Source organism: Manis pentadactyla, chromosome 14, assembly GCF_030020395.1.
Source record: "Manis pentadactyla isolate mManPen7 chromosome 14, mManPen7.hap1, whole genome shotgun sequence".
Lineage (NCBI taxonomy): Eukaryota > Metazoa > Chordata > Mammalia > Pholidota > Manidae > Manis > Manis pentadactyla.
In genome coordinates, this window is record NC_080032.1 from 63,306,629 (window position 1) to 63,326,514 (window position 19,886).

Here is a 19,886-nt window from a genome sequence, read left to right on the forward strand (position 1 = left end):
GGAAGGCTCTTCAGAATTTGGAAATGACTTTCCTTAATAGGCTAAGAAACTCCCTCCATTTATAGCAGTGCCAAAGTGAACATAGGTTTCTCATTGAGAGGTTGGAAGCAGTGGTTGCTGGGAAGTGGTGGCCTCCCCAGGCTTTGCTGCAGAACAGAGCAGCTGTAGAGCCCTCCAGCCTGGCCCTTACCTGCTGTATGCCCTTGTCCAGGCAGCACCAGAAGTAGGGAAGCCACAAGGGTGCTTGCTATCTCAAGGAGGGACTGAAGGCTCTTGCTCTTCCTTATCCTGCCACTGATTTCCCCATCATCATTAGCACACACGCACCTTCAAGACAATTAATGGGAATGACTTTGTTCTATTGTTTAAATGGATTTGCAATGTAAGGAGACTGTAGAACACTAACCTAATGTCTGTGAAATTGTAGGTGCTCAAAAAATGTGTTTGCTTTGTTTAAAACAACTTTTCACCTGTAGGGCGAGGCTTCCCTTCTTTGTAAAAGGACATAGCCCTTTTATTTTTTTATTATAGCCAAGTCCTTGCAATTTACTGCACCTCTCCCTTTGTTTCTAGGTCTGAGCCCCCTCCTCCCCCCACACACACATCTAAAAATATCCTCCCCCTCTGGCTCCAAAAATACCCCTTAGGGAATATGTTTCAAGTTCTCATCCTGCATCTAGCTGACCTAGTCTTATGGACTCAAGAGGAAAATGCAACTCTGGAAATCACCTGATTGCCAACAAATGTGTCCCATGATTGGGAAGGAGCTCAGGTGTTCTGACACCCAGCTTGCTACCTGGAACAGCATATTGCATCTCACCTTGCCAAGGACTTAATCTAGCTGTGTGACCTTGAGCCAATCACCCTCCCTCTAAGGGCCTGGTTTCCCTTCTGGAAAAGGAGGGAATTACACTCCCCAGAAAGTCAAAAGGACCCTGCCAGTTGTGACAGTTCACATATTGCATGACTCTGCTGCTGCCTAAGCCTCACTGTGCTCCGTGCCTGGGATTTCCAGGTATCCCTGCTGGCCTGGAGGACTTATGTGCAGAAATGTGGAGGGGGTGGAGGAGGAAATTAAGTTATGTGATGCCAGATAAGTCATTGAACATATGGATGAGTGCATGTTCATAAAGTGTGGAAGAACCAAGCTTGCCAGATTTGTGGCAGATTTTGGATTGGAAGTTGGGAACCTAGGAAGAGGTTTATGTGGGATAAAACTGTCTGTGGGTAGCTGAAATCAGTACGTTAAGTCAGAAAGATCCTGAACTCCAAGCAAGGACACCAGACTCCACCTCAGCTCTACCAGAGACTAATTGTACTTTGAGGGAGTCCCTGAACCCCACCAGATTTCACTTACATGAGTGAGTTAAGGGCTACTGGCTTTGGTGATCCCTTAAGTCTTTCTTGCCTCATCATTTATTGTGGGAATCAGGGAGTAATAGACAAAACGTGGATGAGTGCATCCACGAAGAGGAGATGGCTTAAATGTAGAGGCAGATGTCCCCTGGTTGCAAAATGGTATGAGTGACAGAAATGTACAACTGTTCTTGCATTGAAGGATATGGTCTGTGTGTGTATTGTGTCTGGAATGCTCCCCCTTCCTTCTGCACCGAGGATATTGAAATCATCCTTCATATCTTGCTTCACCATTCCCTTCTCTGGGAAGCCTCCCTGCATTCCCCAGGGAGCCTGGGACTCCCTCCCCAGCCTCCCTGTGATGCCCCTTAGCAGCCCTGAGTTTTATTTGCATTCCTGTGTCCTCACTAGAACATGAGCTCTGTGAAGAAAGGTAGCCAGCCTCCTAATTCCTGTCCCTCACACCTTGAACAGTGTCTGCCACGGAAATGTGTTGGATGAATGAACACAGGACAGGTCATCCGTGAGGCCAGACTATGCCAGGGAGGCCATGGGTCTGCCAAGGGTCCGGGGCCGTGTTCTGTCTCCTGCTGGCCGGTCCCAAGGCTGAGGTCAGGAAGCTTGCTGCCTGCTCACTGGGAAAAGCTGCTCTTTTGCCCCCTTTAGAGACCCTTTCACCCATGTCTTAGGCTGCCTAGCTCTTTGGCAAACCTGAGCTCTCACCCACAGGGGAATCATGTGTCACTGCACGTGAATTATGTCCGATCCATTTCTAGACACTCAGAAAGCACATGTTTAAAGATTGTCCAATAAGTGTCCTGTTGGTGGCTGGTAAGTATCAGGCCCTGTGCTAGACATGGGCGACAAATGCGGCTCTCACCTTGAGGGTCTAGGAGCTGCTGAGGGAGACAGGCAGGTTACATCGCATCATCCTGGAAGATGAAGGGCAGGTTCCTGGCGGGATCGCTGCTGTAGTGTGATGGTGATGGAGAATCCTCTCGGCCAGGAGCAGCCTGAAATGTCCCTGAATGGCCTTCACTGCAGCAGGAGAGCAGTTTTCTTGTCCCCGAGAGCCCAGTGTCAGACCAGGGGTCTGCTGACAGATGTCCTGAATCCATCGTCCTGGGGACCTTGGCTCTTGGTGTGGACTTCAGAGAAGGTGCACGTTGTACGGGTGTTGTCTGGCAGATGTGAGGAGTGTTCACACAGGTGTGCCTTTCAGAAGTGCCCCGCACATGGCTGCAGTCCGCCCACCGCCGAGGTGCTTAAGCGCTGTGGTTTTTGCTGCCTCACGGCAGTGTTGTCTCTGTGGCCACTTCTGACATAGGGACAGACTGCCATCTACTGTCCACTTCTGTCCTCCGAATTCCTCCTGCTCACTGAGCTCCTTAGCATTTTTTTTTCACATCCTGTTTTAAATTGGTCCAGATACCAGAAGAAATAAAATAAGCAGACCCTTATTTAGTAATTTCTTTGGAATTTAGAAGGGGCCTTTAAAAAAACATAACATATCTGTTAGATATTTTTCTTATCTGCCAAACAAAAGTATTATTTTAAGAGGGCTCCTGCCTTTCCTGATTCTTCTTAACCACTGTTCTAGGTACCATGTGCAGTACCAGGGGGTGAAGGGCAAGGTCTGACCTTTAAGAGCCTTGCAATCTAGTTGGGAGCCCAGGGCAGACTTGCAGAGAAATAGTCCACAGGATAGACAGGATATGTGTGGCAAGTGGCACATGAGTGGCAGGGACCGCAGAGACTTTGGGAGTTTGGAGGAAGGAGGAATCCTTGCGGGCTGAAGGAACTGGGAAAGACAAGTGTGGGCAGCTTGACCCACGTCCGCAGCCCCAGGGTTCGGCGCAAGCACCTGGGAGAGCTGTGATGTCACGGTCCAGGCTGTGAACTGGTCTTCCAGGACCAAGAAGGCCCACCCTGTGGGCTGGGACTGCTGGTCTCACCTGAGGGCTCTCCTGTCCCTGACTCTGCATGAAATACCATGCCTGCACACAGTGGGAGGCTGCTCCTGGTTTCCAGCTTGTCAAAGGGCAAAGCCAGAGTCCCACCTGGATCCTTTGAAGAGGGGGTCACCTCAAGGTGTGGTCCTTCCCCGATGACCCCACACACAATGGGGGAGGGAGAATTTCACCAGAAGACTGTTGGGTCCCGCACAAATAAGAAGGGTAAACAGCTTCATGCGGTTTCTGCCATGCTGCCTCTCTCCCTGTGTCTCCTGGACCTTCCTTCCAAAACTGTGTCTGCATAGTGCTTGAGTCAGACATAGCTCCCCAAACAGAAACCGCATTCGTGTGGTAGCACTGTCCATAGCTCAAGTGTAAGACTCCTTCATGTTAGAATCCATTCCACTGTTGCTCATAGGGAGCTTTTTTTAAGTACCTGAGATTTTTTGGTGCTGGTTGATTAATATGAGATTTTTCTCTCTCTCTCTCAGCATTTAAATGATCACCAAGGAACCCTTCAGTGTGTTTGTTCCATATTCTTCTCTTTTGGTGCATGTATGAAAGACAAAAAGAAAGATAGTTTAGATTGTGGTCTATTAGCAAGTCTAGGAAATCAAGTTGAATGTGGGTTGGGTTACTAGGAGAGAGGCCTCAGCGTGTCACTCGTACCCTCTGACATTTCCCTTTTACGTTCTGATCCTTGCATGAGTCAAGAATTATCCCCCACTCCCTCCTTCAGTGTTTACATGTCCTTTGGGGGCTGGTGTGTAAAGTTACCACCTGTCTACAGCAAGGCCCCCAAGGTCTTGGGGGGATTGCCTGACTGAGGCACAGTCAAGGATGGAGCCATTAGAGAAGGTCTGATTTTTGACTAATAAGGGAAAAAAAATGTTAGGGGATTGGAGAATGATTCCAGTGTCTTTCCATGAGCTTTCCTGTGGTACAGCAATGTTTGTGGCTCTTGTCCAAAAGGAATCAGTGAGCAGGGTCTGGGATACAGATAGAAAGGGAAATTCTTCCAAGAGCAACCGACATGGAGGGAGACCCATATGTGGAGCAAGAAGCCCCGGGAGGTACCTGAGAGGTTTCCTGGTGGCCTGTTCTGTGATTTGTCATCATTGGTGGAAGTAGGAGGAGATTGGGGAGAAGAGATTTCCAGGTGAGGAGCAGGTGGAAAGGACCCCATGGTGAGAAAAATGGGCCAGAGGAACAGAAAGAAGTCCTGGTGTGGGGTGGGGGTCGAGCAGAGTGAGGTGATGGGTCAGGCAGGAGCCTCCGGGGGCTGGCCCTCTTCCCCAGGGTGATGGACGGTACTGCAGACTTGGAAATAGCATGTGAGGACCCACAATCAGCCTCTGTTTTAAAAGGGATCACTCGGCTGCAGTGTGGAATTCAGCTCTTAATAAACAGGTGTTCAGCGAAAGAATGACTTTTGGCTGGACTGGTGGGAGAGTGAATGAATGAGGGAGCAATGAGTGGGGCACAGAGAGTGAGCATCAGGCCCTGATGGGATCTCTGGTTACCCTGACCAGTGTCACTCTGGGTAAGACCATCACCTCCCGGGAGGACTGATTATTGCTCCTGGCTGTGAGCAAACAGGGACCCAAACAGTAACTCTCAATGCTGAGAGTTCAGGGTGGCTGCCAGTGGAGGGACCTCCCAGACTTCTTCCATCTTTTGCACATTTGTATCTTAATTTGATTTCATTCAGGATCAAAAAGGAAGGTGGCTGTCAGAGTTGCGCCCCAGAGGACTTGCTCCAAAGGGGGCTTCTTGCATTGCAGACCCTTCCACAGGCCCAAAGTGGAACGTGGGCACGTGCTTGGGTCTCTGGTACATCTCTGGGAGTCCAGATTCCTGGACATCAGAATCACCTGTAGATGTTTCTTATGGATGTGTGTGTGTGTGTTTCAAAATCTTAAATTACCACATTGCACAGAACCTCTTTTGCTGGTAGTGATTGATTGGGAGTTACTTGCAAGGTCCAGTTGTTCAGCTTATGTAAGAGTGTGTGTGACCATGGCCCAGACAGACATCTGACATGCCATCCATCCAGCAGCCTGGGACATGGGATGCAAGAGCACCTCTTGGTAGAGCCACATGGGGACGTAGGAGAACCTGTAGTGTCATCTCGCAGGTCTTTGCGCAACACAGACTCACCCACCTTACACTCTGAGATCTTTTAACTTTGGCTAGCAGTGGCTGCTCATCATGTTATTAGGGCCAATTAAGGTGGATGTCTAGGGTTGGGGCAGAGGCATCAGAATTTTTTTCATGCTCGTCTGATGATTCCAGCGTGCAGCAAGGCTGTGAACCCCTCAGTGCTGTCCTCACCCACCCCACCCAGCCCCGCCCTCTGCAGCTGTCCTGGCATCATTCCCATCTCCCCCTTCGTGGGCTTGTGAGAACTCCTCACTTAGTGAAAGATGCTTGGCTAATTTGGGTTGAGCTCTCCTACCCACTGCCCGTCCTGTGTTTGCTTCAGAAACTGGAGACCAGGAGGCCAGGTCACAGGTGCTGAGCGGATTCTGAAGTGTGCCACCATCTGCCATCTGCTGGAGGGGCTTTTGAGGGTGAATGGTGGGGAGCAGGGGAGAGATGCACATCGACCCACATCCCCAGGGCATTAACGTGCAGGTGCTTTTCTATATGGCATCATTAGTTCCCCCAACAGCCCTCAGAGGGGGATATTCTACCAGGCTGGAGGGCAACTTTCCATAGTACATTTAGAATGCAAAATGGTCTGTAGTCTCCAAATGATCAGACTTCTGCACTGCTTCTCGCTGGGAGTGTGCACACTGGTCAGAGACCCTCCTCCGGGCTTAGCTATGGATCAGAGCTGCTAATTTCTGATCCCAGTGGCTCACTGGGAAAGCAAGCACCTCTTTCCCTCTCAGTTCTGGGGGTTGTACTCCAAGTGCCTGTCTTGGGACAAGGCTTCTAAAGAGGCTCAGCCTGAGAACATGCTTTAACCAGTGGCCCTCTTGTCCCAAGAAAGCAGCTCTCTTCCTTGACATTTTCTGGCTAGGGAGCCAGAGCTTGCAGGAGGGTCAGCATACAGAGGGCCAGAGAAGGAAACCAGCAGTCAGGGTCTGAAGAAGTTATATTTCTGACCACATAGCTGTGAACTGTAAAACGGACCAAATGGAGTGATTGCAGTCCCTGGGTTTTTCATTTACAAAGATATATTACTGCATACACTGTTAGGCGTGCTGCGGCTGGATGTCTAACACAAGCATTTTGGGACTCAGGAGTTCTCTGTATTGCCAAGTGAGCTAAGAGTAGTTTAGGAACTATAATGTGATGATGTGAACCCCACTGCCCAGTGGTAAGAATGGAGACTGCGGTTCAAGGGGGGAGGTGAGGGGCATGGCCCCAATGCGCAGCGCTGGTCAGTGAGGCAGGGACAGGCGTCATTCTGCACCAGGGACTGCTCCAGGCTGCACATCAGAGGCAAGCCCGGCAAGAGCAGCAGAAGCAGAGAACCACAGGCTCCCTCCGTATATATCACGTGGGTGACCTGAAGTCATTCTTGGCCGTGTGTAACTGCCATCATCCCCTCACCCCAAATACGCACAGCAATCACCTTCCGTAGTGGCTTTTTTTTTTTTAATCAAGAGACAGTGATGTTTCAAGGAGTGGGAAGAGAGATGAGCCAAAGCATTTATTTCTGAGCTCCAGGCAATTAATTCTGTTTTCCAAAGTCTAATCAGAACACATTCATAAGGGAGCATGAAGTGCACAGGAAGTTGACTCTAGTGCTGAGGAGCATTCTACACATTGACTGCAAGAATTGTAAAAAGTGGCCCTCCAGTAGGATTACGCATGGAGCTTCAGGTGAACATGCTCCTCGGGCTATTTCTGCCTTAGAGCAAATGCTGAAGGAAGGTAAACCTCATTACACTGAACTATGTTGAGAATTAACGTTTTACACAAGAGGACCCAGGTTCTGCTTCCACTTCTGTCAGTCTCTAATCCTCACAACTTCTTGAAGCCTTAGTGTCCTCCTTTCCTCCTTTTGTAAACTGGGATACCAAACCCTATCTATTAACATAATTAACGTGGAGTTTCAGATGAGATACTGCAAAGGAGAGTGTTTTGCAAGCTGTAAATTACTTAAAAATATATGTCATGGTTTAAACTGGTATATTCTTGTGCTAATAGCACATAGTTCTGTGTGGAAGATGGCTGTTCTCCAAGCCAAGCTAAGAAAATGTGCCTTCACAAGACACTGCCGTGCCTGCGTGCTCCTGCAACACAGAGAGTTTGGGAGGGAGCCCTTCAGATGTCTCCCATCCTAAGAAATGGCAGAAAAGTTTCAGCTGCGCTTGAAGGAATCAGTGTATAACTTCTCCTCTTTCTGATGATGTCACTGGGGTATAAGCTCAGAGCCCTGCCATCTGTGCAGGACAGCTTGTGGACAGAATGTTGAGTGGATGTGCATGGGGCAGTCAAAACGTTGTCCAGGAAATCTGGGGTTATTTCAGTCTGGGTTGTATACCCTCCCGCCAGCCAGCCAGCCACACAGCTTGTATGCGGCAGCTGCTTGCTCCTGTTAGACTCTGCACGGTTACATCTGTGTCTGCCAAACAGAACTTCCCGTCCAGCACCATCGTGGGTGTGGGGTGGAGATGGACGACCTCCCCTTCTACAAGGGCCCCACACCTTTTTGGTTTGTTTCCTTATCATTATCAAAATCCCCTGGACACATTCCTAGTCTCATTGTGCAGATGGACTGCCTTATATCTTTGAGATCATGATATGAGATATTCAAAGTCCTTTTCTGGTTGCCCTTTTCACTGCTTCCTTGGGCTTGAGTTTTTCTGGTGGTAGTTTGCTACCTTTTCATGGTGCCGGCTTTCCTCAGATGTGTGGCTGGCAGCCCGGACGACCAGGTTATCTTCTGGGGCAGATTCTCATGCATTCCTTTTGCACGTGGTTTCTCTGCTTGGCTTCAGCTTCTTCGATGATCTTTGGCTTCTTGAATGTTTAACTACTTTTAGGGAGTCCTTAGAGTCTCTGAGCAGTGAAAGTCTCCCTTCTTTTCAAGCCTTCGCAGTTTAAAAAATTTATTTTTTAATGTATTTTCTGTTCTGTATATGGATTTGATGCAAGAGGAGGAAAACTGCAGTGGGTAATCAGTCTGCTGTCTTGAAATGAGGATCCCTTCAAAGTTCTCAAGAATGCTCTGGTCAAGTGAAACATTTTCACAGACTGCCACCATGGAGATAATGGTGATGAGAGTTAGACCAGGTAACACAGTGCCAGCCCCACAGCAGGGGCTCATTGTAGAGAGGCAAAACTGTCTTGTTAGCTGTATATTATTGTAATTAAAAATCGAAGCATCATCCTAGTCTTAAATCCCATCTCCACTTCTTTGCTATGAGATCTCGACAACAGGGGTACAGTGCAGTCCATTTCCTGAAGTGTAAAAGGATGACATTTCATTGTTGGAAGGACTAAATAAGGTACAATACATAACATTCTGAATCTGGAACATTGTCAAGGCTTAATACACGTTAGCCACTACTAGCACATTATTGTTTTGATATTACTAACTAACCCAAGGGGAAGATAAGCAGATACAGCATCATCTTCAGGAACCCAAAGGCAGGAACTGCACGTTTTCTAAGAGCCTACCCACGGAGCCCGGAGCCTGTGCGCAGTCCTGCGGCTCTGCTCGATTATATGCCTCTGTGCTCCTTCTCATTCTAGGCCTACTGGTTGAGTGTTCCAGGGCCTCAGTTCCAGATTCCTTAGAGAGAGACTCTGATTGGGCCAACTTGAGCCAGAGGTTCTCACTAGTTCATTAGCTGTGGACCAGGGAATGGAGTCGTGCCATGTAACGCATGAATAACTTCAGAAGCCCAATCTTTTGACGCAGTACAACTGTGGGCTGAGCAATTACTCCCCAAATTATCCATTAAAATGATCAATAAATCACATCAGAACTGGAAACAGTGATGGGGCACGTGAGGATTCTCAGGTGAAATAGACAGAGGTGGTCTCCTCCGGGCTGCAATTGGCCCCCGTGCTGGACTGTGGGCTGAGCTCTCCTTAGGAGCTTCCGTGCCAGGGAGGAGAGAAGTCAAGCAAATACAGACTAATACGGGTGATAAATACACAGACCACACAGAACACCCAGTTAGGAAAAGGACAGGCTTCCATGTTCCCGCAGGACTCACACGGAGCCTCAGGGCATGTCCAGGACCATCCCTAGTCTTTATCTTTAGGTAACAATTCAATCAGGGCCTTTGTAGGAGTAGACAAGTGTGAAATGAATTCTGCATGTAGTTTGGTAGAGCAGGTGCTCTCACCTCCCTCCCACGGGCTGTGCAGGCCTTGGAGCTGGGACCGCGCCTTCCGCGTGAAAGGCTGGCAGCCCGCGGCTCAGCTTCTCTTCCCAAGTGCAGATCTTGGGCTCTCCTCTACAAAGCTCACCCTGGGAAGTTCAAACAGTGCAGGTCCTCACCGGATACAGGTAGTTCCCAGTGCATATGAGCTTTTTCCTTTTAATTCCCTGCCTTTTTCAGGCTGATGACAGCTTAAACAAAGAGGCCCTTAGGCATCTCTGAAAGGGCAAAGATTCAGATCCTTACATCCTGGACACCTAGATAACCAGTTTCTGATCCAGGAGGGGGGTTTTTAACGTGATAATTTTTAAAGATATGTTCAGGATTTGTTGGCTTTTTTATTTGCCTCTGGGGTGGTGACACGGGGACCACACTTTGTGTGCGCAACCCCAATCCCCATAGCAACTCGAGAAGACAGACGTAAGTCCCCACATTTTCAGATGAGAAAACGGAGCTTGTCTATCAGAGGCTTGATCGAAGCTGGATCTCTCTGACTCCAAAATGCATGCGTTGCCGTCCACACTGTCTCTCCTCCATCAGGATGAGATTTGCTGTCTGTCCGGCTTCCATTCATCCATCCTTTTGAAAAAGCTACATGCCTTTCTGTACCAAGTACACAATTTCGTATGTGGAATTCTTCCCTTCCTGTTACCTTTTTGCCCAATTGTTAGATTAATTTGGGGGTTAACTTCAAAGGTCAAGCTACTTTCTTGCCTTTCACACTGTGCTTCTTGAATGAGCTGGGATTTCTGTGGAACCGTTTTGTCGCTTACGGAAGAAAAGTGGATACCCGCCGTACTACCTAACATGCTAAGGAAGGCTCTCTCCATCGCACGCCAGGTACGGTCCCAGCTCCTGGAATGAGACTTGCTTGTCCCCCCATGACACACTCTGCCTGCCTCACATTTTGTGCTTGAGGTCTCTGCATCCATGCAGTTTCTTACAACTTCACTTTTGTTCATGTTTTTCCCAAAGCATAGGATCTCTTCTTGACTTTGTTTGCCTAGCTGACTATTACAGGCGTTCATGCAGGGAGTCTTCCTGGAAGCCCATATCATCTCTCTAGTTCACCATTTACTACATTATATATGCTCGTGTGTCCAGCTTCCCCATGAGTCTATACACTCTCTGTGGGTAAGGGCACTGTTCTAATTATCTTTATATTCCCCGGGACTTAATACAGTGTTTAAGAAATGGTGGTTATCCTAACCTGAACCCCAGGCAAACCTACAGCAGTACAAGGGGTCCCAGAATTGGGGGAGACTCTTTTCATTGCTGATGGATCTGTCTTGGTTGAGTGTATCTCTGTGGGAAGGTTTGTGGCCATTTTTAAAAGCCTTCTTTTTTCATGGGAAATTTCAGCTAGACAGCTTTAAAACCCAGGCTGACTGATTACTGGCCAGGGCTATAAAGTCTTGGCTCTCTATTTGTGATCTCTAAGAATTTCTTTTGGCATCAATATTGACAACAGGGAGAACTCTGCTGGCAGGTAACTTTTACATCAGTATCGGGAAAGATTCTTCTCTCCAGAAATAAGCCCCTGCTGTGTGCTAGGCAGTGTTCCAGGTATGGTAGGGAGAGAAGTGAATGACAAGATTTGCACTCTGCCCTCACGGTTCTTACATTCCAGCAGTGACAATCCAAATACAGAAATAAAAAAGCATGTAAGTAGATAGGCAAATAAATGAAATTTTCCGACAGGGATCAATGCCACGGTGTAAAATAAGACAGAGTGATGGGATAGACCACATCTTAGACTGGTACGTTCAAGACAGCAGGAAGACTTGTGTGGCTGGGACAGAGAGCGAGAGAGGCAGCCAGATCGTGTCACAGTCTCAGAGACCTTTTATAGAGTTATTTGTGTGATGAGTTGAGGTGTGTGATGAGAAGCCAGAACTTCCCCATGGCCCCTCCTTGTATGCTGGGAAGCCAGGGTTTTCCCTCTCAAGCGGGATGGAGAGCCACTGGAGGTTCGGGAGCAGGGAATGTCTTTGAGTTAACACTTTTAAAAGGTCACTCTGTGTGCACTGTTGGGGGCAGGCAGTGGAGGCAGGGGGGCAAATCAGGTGCCAGTACAGTGGGAAAGAGAGAAGGGCTGCCTGCATGTGGGCGGTCCTGAGGGAGGTGCTAAGGAGCCAGATTTGGGGTCTGTTTGGAAGGAGGGCTTGCTGCTGGACAAGTGTGAGAGATGCTGTGATGCAAGAAGGAGCAAAGTCCTGGAAGGAAGACACCCCATTGTTCTTTGTCGGGTTCCTAAGGCCCCCCAAAATGAGCTGACTTTCCATACCTGACAACTGCATGTGTCATTACGAGGAGCACAGGAAAAGGGAAAACAGTCTGAATGTTCAGTCTGCTTCATTAATCTCATCTGAAAAGATGAACTCTGCCTAATGACCTAATGCACATAAATTCTAGTTCTAAAAAAGCCTCTCATTAGGCAACTGGCTACTAAGTGCCTGATGGGGTACTGTGCCCCATGCTGGAGGGGAGAGCAAGCACGCATGGCTCCTCACCTCCGAGAACTTACAGTGAATCTAGAGAAATACAACATCCCCAACTAAATAAATGTCAAGACAGAAATGATCAGGGCTACGGGAGTATGACCCTCAGAGGGCAGTTCAAGTCCCACAGACTTTTGGTGGGTGATTAAGGAGACCCCTACATCAGGCAAGATAATTTTAGGGGGTTGATCTGGATGGCACAAAGATGGGAAAAAACACCGAGTGTTTGGGGCTTGACCAATAAGCCTGACTTTAGGGAGAGGGTTTGCAGAGTGGTAAAAGACACTATGTCTCAGAGTGACTTCTCCTGCCTCCCAGGGCACTGTGCTTTGGGGGAGAGGGCCTACTGCATCCCTTCATAGCTTCTCTCTCCTTTTTTTGTCTTTGGTTTGCATTATTTCCTCCTAAGAGTTTTCTTTGAACTTTCTGGAAATTCCTCTTAGGGTCTTCTCATCTGTTCCTGTTTAAGGCTCTGCTCCATCTGTGGGGTTCTGATTTGTTGGTTGTAGTGGCTGGAATTCCGCCTTCCTGAAGGGTTTCTCTGAATTTAACACTGGGTACACATTCGGCCCTTTGGTTGCATCCTAGTCCTAGGAGAGGAAGGACTTACCTGGCGTGTAGGAGCAGGGCTTCGGTGAGAAACCTGACACTTCCTGAATGTGCAGAGCTCTGCCAAAGCTGGCTTTACGGAGAAGAGGAAAAGCACTAACAAGCTATCCTCTTTGGTGTCAAGTGCAAACAAATCATTGAGCCTCTCTGAGGTCTGCCCAAAATAAACTACTGGTTTGGGAAATCCCAGGATGATCCGTGTGATTTAAGCCCTGAATTCAGTTACTTAAAACATTCTTGCACGTGCATTTGCTGGCACATGTACACACAAGAACACACGTCTGCCTCTTTGTGCCCTAGTCTAGCCTCTAGTGACTTCGTGTCTCCAGGAGGCTGGAACGCCAAGGCTTAAAGGACATGACTTGTGGGAACCTTTTTCTCTGCCTAACCAGGTGTCATTTCCTTCCTTCTTCCCCTGGAGAATCATTGGCCATTGGCCCAGCGGTTGGGGCATGGATCAGGAACAGCTTCGTATTCTGGGGGTTTGTCGTGCAGCCTGGGTGGGAATCTGCTCTGGGGCCTGTCATCTGGCTCCACCAGGCTTTGGGAGAACTCCGTTTGAGTCTCTAAGCAACCTCTTGACTCCAGATGGCTGTGGACATGTGTGGACTTAAAGGAGCAGCAGGCCTCCTCTCCTCTCAGCCTCTGCCCTCCTTAGAGAAGCCTGGGGGAGGACACTGGCTGAGCAGCGTGGGGTGGATGAAACTCCTTTTGTTAAACCCCAAGATGGGAGAAAACAAAACGTCAATAGTATCTTTACTGAATGAAGGTAGAAGTAATCCGGGATTCCTCTGGCTTCCTGTGGCGTTGCATAAAGCCCCGAGTGGGAAAAAGCTTGCTGTGCCCCGCCACAGTGTCATTGGCTCAATGTGTCCTCATCACTTGGGGTCGAGTCCCCTTTGCCTTTGCAATTTCCAAATGCTTGCAGCCATTTCTTGTCATTTCCCTGTGTTGTCACTCAGACAAGAAGAGTAGATTTGGCTCTTTTAATCTCAAAATAATGGTAATAGTTCATATTTATTGACCTGAGAACCATGTTCAGTGCTTTATATATGATCTCATGAATCCTCATCACTACTCGATGAAATCGCTATTTTGTTATCCCCATCCAATTTTTGCAGACAAGGTGACTAAGGCTTGGGCAGATGTTTCCCAGTGCATAGAAAAGTTCTGTGTACACTACCCTGTAGTCTGTTGAGTGTGCAATAGCATTTTACTTAAAAGTAAAATACCTTGCGGCTAAAAAATGCTAACCACCACCTGAGCTCTTATTGAGTTGTGATCCCTGGTCACAGATCACCATAACAAATGTAATAATAACGAAAAAGTTTGAAATATGGTGAGAATTACCAAAATGTGACAGAGACACGAAGTGAGCAAATGCTCTTGGAAAAAATGGTGCTGATAGACTTGCTCAATACACGGTTGCCACAAACCTTCAATTTGCATAAAACAAGGTATCTTTGAAGCACAATAAAATGAGGGTGCCACTGTTATCCATTTCTCCCTATTAGAAGGCAGTTCCACAGGGGCAGAGCTTTTTTGTATCCTGGCTCCACTGCTGTATCTCCAGGACCTGGGATTCGACGTGGCACATGGTAGCTGCTCAGTGGCTATTTGTGGAATGACCACATAGCTTTCCCAGGAGTAAATGGTTAGGAAGTGGTAGCACCAAGCTTGCAATCACTTTGCTGATTCCGGAGTCTGTGTTCCTAACCAGTACCTCGCATGCCTCTATCTGTAAGTTATTTCCTCCCCCTGTTCTCCCCATCTCTTGGTGCCCTTCACCCTTCTTGGGGCAACTGCATGCACAGAGCTGTCACTTACCAGGTGCACTAAACCACAGTACCCTCCGCATGGTATCCTCATCCCACTTGGCTTCCTGGACACAATTCTGTGTTGATTCACTATTAAATCAGCAGGTATAGTTGACATGTTCATAGTTCCTTCATCTCATCAGAAACACAGGACATTTTTCTCCTTAATTCGAGAGTTCTGCCTTTTCCTAGATTAAGATTAGGGCCTAAGAAGTACTGTATTGCTGACTGGGGCTGCTTGAAGTCCCCTCTTTCTTGTGCCTGGTCACTGAACAGTGGACAAAATTGACAGCTAACAGTGACAGCTGAAGATTTGGGGATCCTTCCAGAAGTATTTTAATATCAACATTGTTTTCTGGTTATGAAATATACCTGTTCTAATGCATGTTCATTATAGAGAATTAGGAAAACATTAATAAGAATAAAGAGGAAGACAATTACTAGAAATCCCAACATTTTGGTATCTGTCCCTTAAAGTTCTCTCTGTGTGTGTGAACATTTGCAAATTCACCCTATTTTATAAATAATTTCTAAGTGACATTTTCCACTTACTACTGCATCATATGTATTTCCTCCCATCTTTAAGTATTTTTGGATAGGATGATATTCACCATATAATATTCCACCCTGCACCATACCTTAATCATTTCATTACTGTGGTACATTTTCATTTTGGCCAGTTTTTACACTGTAGTTACCCATCCTTTCATACACATGTTTAAACACGTATCTGGATATTTTCTTAGAATAGTTCTCTTTCTGGGTTTAAAGGCATTAATATTTTAAAGAAAGGTGGTGGTTTTTGAAAAGTGAGTCAACTCTGAGTGGGGAATCTGAGTTGATGCTTATCAGAGGACCACAGAGAGGCTCAGTGGCCAGCCCCAGGGGCCACCCACCCCAGCCCTGGACCCGCCCCACTGAACACCGTGGTTCATGAGAAAGACTGTCACCTTCCTTTGCTCCATTAGCTCTATCTTCCAGAAGCATGTGCTTTTGCGATCCAATTCTTAGATGGCTTTCCTCTTGTCTTCTCTCCCACCCCACCTACCAGCCTTTCAGCTGAGTGTGCACATCTCACACAGTGCAGTGGAGAAGAACATGGTTACAGAAGCCAGGCTAGGCTGGCTTTGAATCCCAGCTCCATCACTTATTACTGGTTACTTTACACACCTGTCATCCTCAAATGTTCTCATCTGTAAAATGGGGAGAAAAACCAATAACCTCATCAGATTGTGCAAGGATTGAACGACTGAGTCCACATACAGTGCTCATTTAGCACAGTGCCTGGAACATAGGAAGCATTTAATAAATAACCGTTTGTTAAATTTTAAGATGGAGAAATCAATCATAGATGATTATGAATATCTATATCCATATTGTTGTGACATCTAAAGTCTGTTGCAAGTGTGTTAACACTGTGGCGTGTTCCCGACTTACAGACAAGGCTTTGATCTGGCCCCCAGTCCTACCTTTTAGTGCTTCCTGTCCTGCTCTGTCTTCTTCTTCAGATGACGTGCAACTTAACAGAGTGTGAGCTTTCTCCAGCTCCCCGCTTTGCCTACGTGCTTCCCTTTCCAGTCGCTCTTGGACTCTCCCTCTTTATTAGTGTATTTCTTTCATTTAAGAAGAATCGGAGCCTGGCCAGCAGGCTTTCCCATTGACTTTATCTGTGTTCCTCATTGTAAACCGTTCTCTCTGTTGCTTAGAACTCTCTGTGATCCACATTGAGCTCTATTTGTTTTCCCAACAGATGTGTTGGGTAATGGGAGGATTTTCTCCTCCCTTCTGCTCCCTACTTGTTCAAGATCTTTTCCCCAGCCGAGCACAGAGCAGGAACAGCTGCCCTGAAGGCCTCCTCTACCCATCATCGCCAGGCATGGCATGACAACCGAGAGTTTCTGGAGCACCTGCTCAGGGGGGCAAGGGAGGGAGATGTTGGGACTGGGCAGGGAGCACTTTGAGTTTCCTAGTCATATTCCGGGAACCCTTTTAATGTACAGCATACATGACTCTGCTGTTAACAAAACTCAACCTCACATTGTCTGTTGCGGACGATAGCGTGAGGTCCTGGGTATGGCAGGTAGTCTGGGGAGACTACAAGAATGGGGAAGTTTATGAGTTTTCTAGGGCTGCTGTAACAAAATAGCATGACCTGGGTGGCTTAAAACAACAGTTTACTGCTTTGCCGTGCAAGAGGCCACGAGTCCCAAATCAGGGTATTGGCATAGCCATGCTCCATCAGAAGGCACTGGGGAATGACCTGTCCTGGGGCTCTCTAGCTCCTGGTGGCTGAAGGTATTCCCTGGCTTGGAGATGCGTCGCCTGAATTCTCCACCTTCACATGGCATTCCCCAAGCCCGTATATTTTCACATTCCCTCCTTGCATGCCTGTATCCCAGTTTCAGCATTTTGTAAGGACACCAGCCATATTGGATTAGGGCCCACCGTAATGACCTCATTTTAACTTGATTACCTCAGTAAAGACCTTATTTCCAAATAAGGTAACATTCTGAGGTACTGGGGGGTTAGGATTTCAACACATCTTTTTGTGGGGCCACAATTCAATCCGTAACAGGAAGGAAGGACGATGAGGATCCGTAACTCCTCCACACACACACCCTGTGCAGGGCGGGCTGGGTGCAACTATGCAGCCAGTTCTTTTCCAGATCAAGCTGAATGTGGCAGCCCTTTTAACTGGGGTCTCCCATCTCAGTGACCTCCATGGCCAAGGAAGAAGGTGTCCTGCCTTTGTCGTCTCAACTCAACCATGTGTGTTTTCAATGCAGCGCCTCCTTTCTTTTCCCACAGTGTGGGTTCCTGAGAGCCTCAGAGAGAGAGAGAGCAGCGCAGCAGGTGGCCAGCTGGTGGGGGGCAGAGGGCAGGGATAGAGGCTGGACAACAGGGTGGGGGTAAGTGTGGGAGGGACAGAGATACAGGGAAGGCTCAGTGAGCGGGGCACCAGACTGGTGCTGCGGAAGGCGGCTCGGTGGCCATGAGTTCTTGTCCTAGCCCTGCCCCCAGGCTGTGCACCTATGGCTGAGGTGGTTAACTTCTCTGGATCAGTATCTCCATGGGTGAAATTGGGAGGTGGATGGTTGCTCTCTAGTCTCCCTTCTGGGCCAGGACAGAATTCTCCGGGCCTAATGTGTGCAGCAAATGGAAGCTGTAAGCCCCAGCCCCCTGCAGAGAGCCCAGCCCCTCTTCCTGTGGAAACATCTTGCCAGCAGGGCTGTCCTGCCCACAGGGTCACCCAGCACACATCTGGTGCTCTGCCTGGGCTTTTTTCAAACAGATCCCACCCCTCTCCTGACTCCTGTCCCTGCGCACATGTGAGCCTGCTACTCCTTTTCATGATTCCTGTTACTCTTTGACTGCACACATCTGTCTTCCATCGTTGTCTGGGATGGAAGCTCTGGGAGGCTTTGCCAAGCTTCTTGAACACAGCCCGTGCCTGCCTGGACTATACACTGAGTTAGCTGGGAGCTGAAGGAAAATGCCCGCAAGCCAGGCAGAGGCAGGAGTGCCTGGGCCTGGCCTCCAGCCCCAAATATTTTAACAGATTAAAGGAGTCTATGGGCCATGATCAGCCATCCATCTCTCCTCAATACCACATACACGCACGCACACACATGCTCACGCACACACATGCACATACAGCCTCTCTATTCAAAGGAGCCTGAGCTCTCCTCATGCCTTGATTCAGCCTGACTGCACCCTGGGCAGTGTGAGCAAGGTCTGCACCCTGTTTCTGTGGACATGGGGGAGGGGAAGGGAGACAAGTCTCAGAGAAATGAGCCTCTTGCTGGAGGGCAGTCAGCAGCTAAACTGGGAACAATGACTCAGAGACATTGATGTGCAAGAAATTGACTCTGTCCAATCCTTCTGTTGAAGCCCTTTCATAATTGACAGGGATGGTGAAGGCTGAGCAGGGAGAAGGGTCCAAAATGCAGGTCAATGGGAAGAATCAGACGGTCCACAGAGTATAGGAAGATGGGGCCAACTCTGGCGCGCTAGGGGCTGTAATGCCCCCACCCCATGTGAGATGGGTCTCGGTGTTGCGAGGAGAGAAAAAAAGAGGGATGCTCTCTGATCCCCGGGCAGGACGGGCATGCTGTTTGCTTAGTGATGACTTCTGCCTTCAAGCGTCCCGGAGATTCCACAGTCACTGTGGGGATTCTACCTCCCCAACGGACATGGAGTTTCTTAGCCGGGATACAGTTTGCTCGGGATAGGTCTTAGTGGTGCTGGATGCACAGCAAGTATCAAATGCCAGTACATCTTCCCCCTTCCGGTCACCCTGACAACCAGGAACACCTCCACACATTTCCAAGTGCCCTTTAGGAGGGGACGCAGCAGCCCTATCAGAGAATCACATAGACCAACATTGATTAAGCGAGTGAAAAATGAATGAAGGATACCCCACTTTGGTGATTTTGCAACATACTCCAGCTCCTTTGCTCATTCTAGAAATGAACTGAACTGTGGGTGCTTCGGATTCTTCAGCCACGGCTGGAACCTTGCCAACATTATCTAATCATCCCCCTGCTGCTGAGGCCGATTGCACCTACTGCCTCATCCAGGCTGACACTTGCTCTTTGGAAAGCTCTCGGGCACAGGTGGGCCACGTTGTTTCTGCCCCCCGGCTGAGAGCTCTGGGAGCCACCTCCTCCCCTCCACCTTGGAGCTGTGAGTGAGGGTCAGGGCTCTGGCTTTAGTCTGCTAAGTGTCTGACTGCTGGAGGGGAGGCTTGTGTAAGAATCTCTCTGAGTGGCTCAGCCCAGATGGGATGATGAGGACCAGATTCAGTTTCTGAGCTCTGAGATTTGCCAAGACTTTTACCAGGCTTCCTGAAATAGACAGGGAAACAGACTGAGCTCACTTAGGTCAAGTGATTGGGGCCCAAGTTCACCAGAAGCCCTGAATGACTGCTCTGTTAGCAGCAAAGTGTGCCAGGCCCCCTGCAGCTGCTGGTCCTAGAGAGGTGGTGCCCCTGGGAGGCAGAGGGACACTGCTGAGCTGCCTTCCCATCTCTGCCACCTGCCCACAGGGTCACAGGGTCACAGGGCCAAGGCCGTGCCTGCCTGGGTTTGCTCACCTGCAAAATGGGGAAAATGATCATCTCAATACTTCTGCTGCATAAATGAGAATGAGAACAAAGGGGAAATGGTTTTGAAGTGTTTTTTATCCCTGAAAGACCAGGAACTTTATTCATGGCATATTAAGATTTGAGGTATGTATGGTCAGAAGTTAGAAATGCATGTAACCCACTCCTGAGTATCATCACCAGGAAGTTCC

The 19,886-nt window shown here is 48.4% G+C and overlaps 1 protein-coding gene across 2 annotated transcripts in view; it reads left to right on the plus strand.

Moving 5' to 3' along the window:
• NTF3 (neurotrophin 3) overlaps positions 1 to 19,886 on the plus strand; it is a 63,798-nt gene that overhangs the window by 9,282 nt on the left and 34,630 nt on the right. The window lies entirely within an intron of this gene.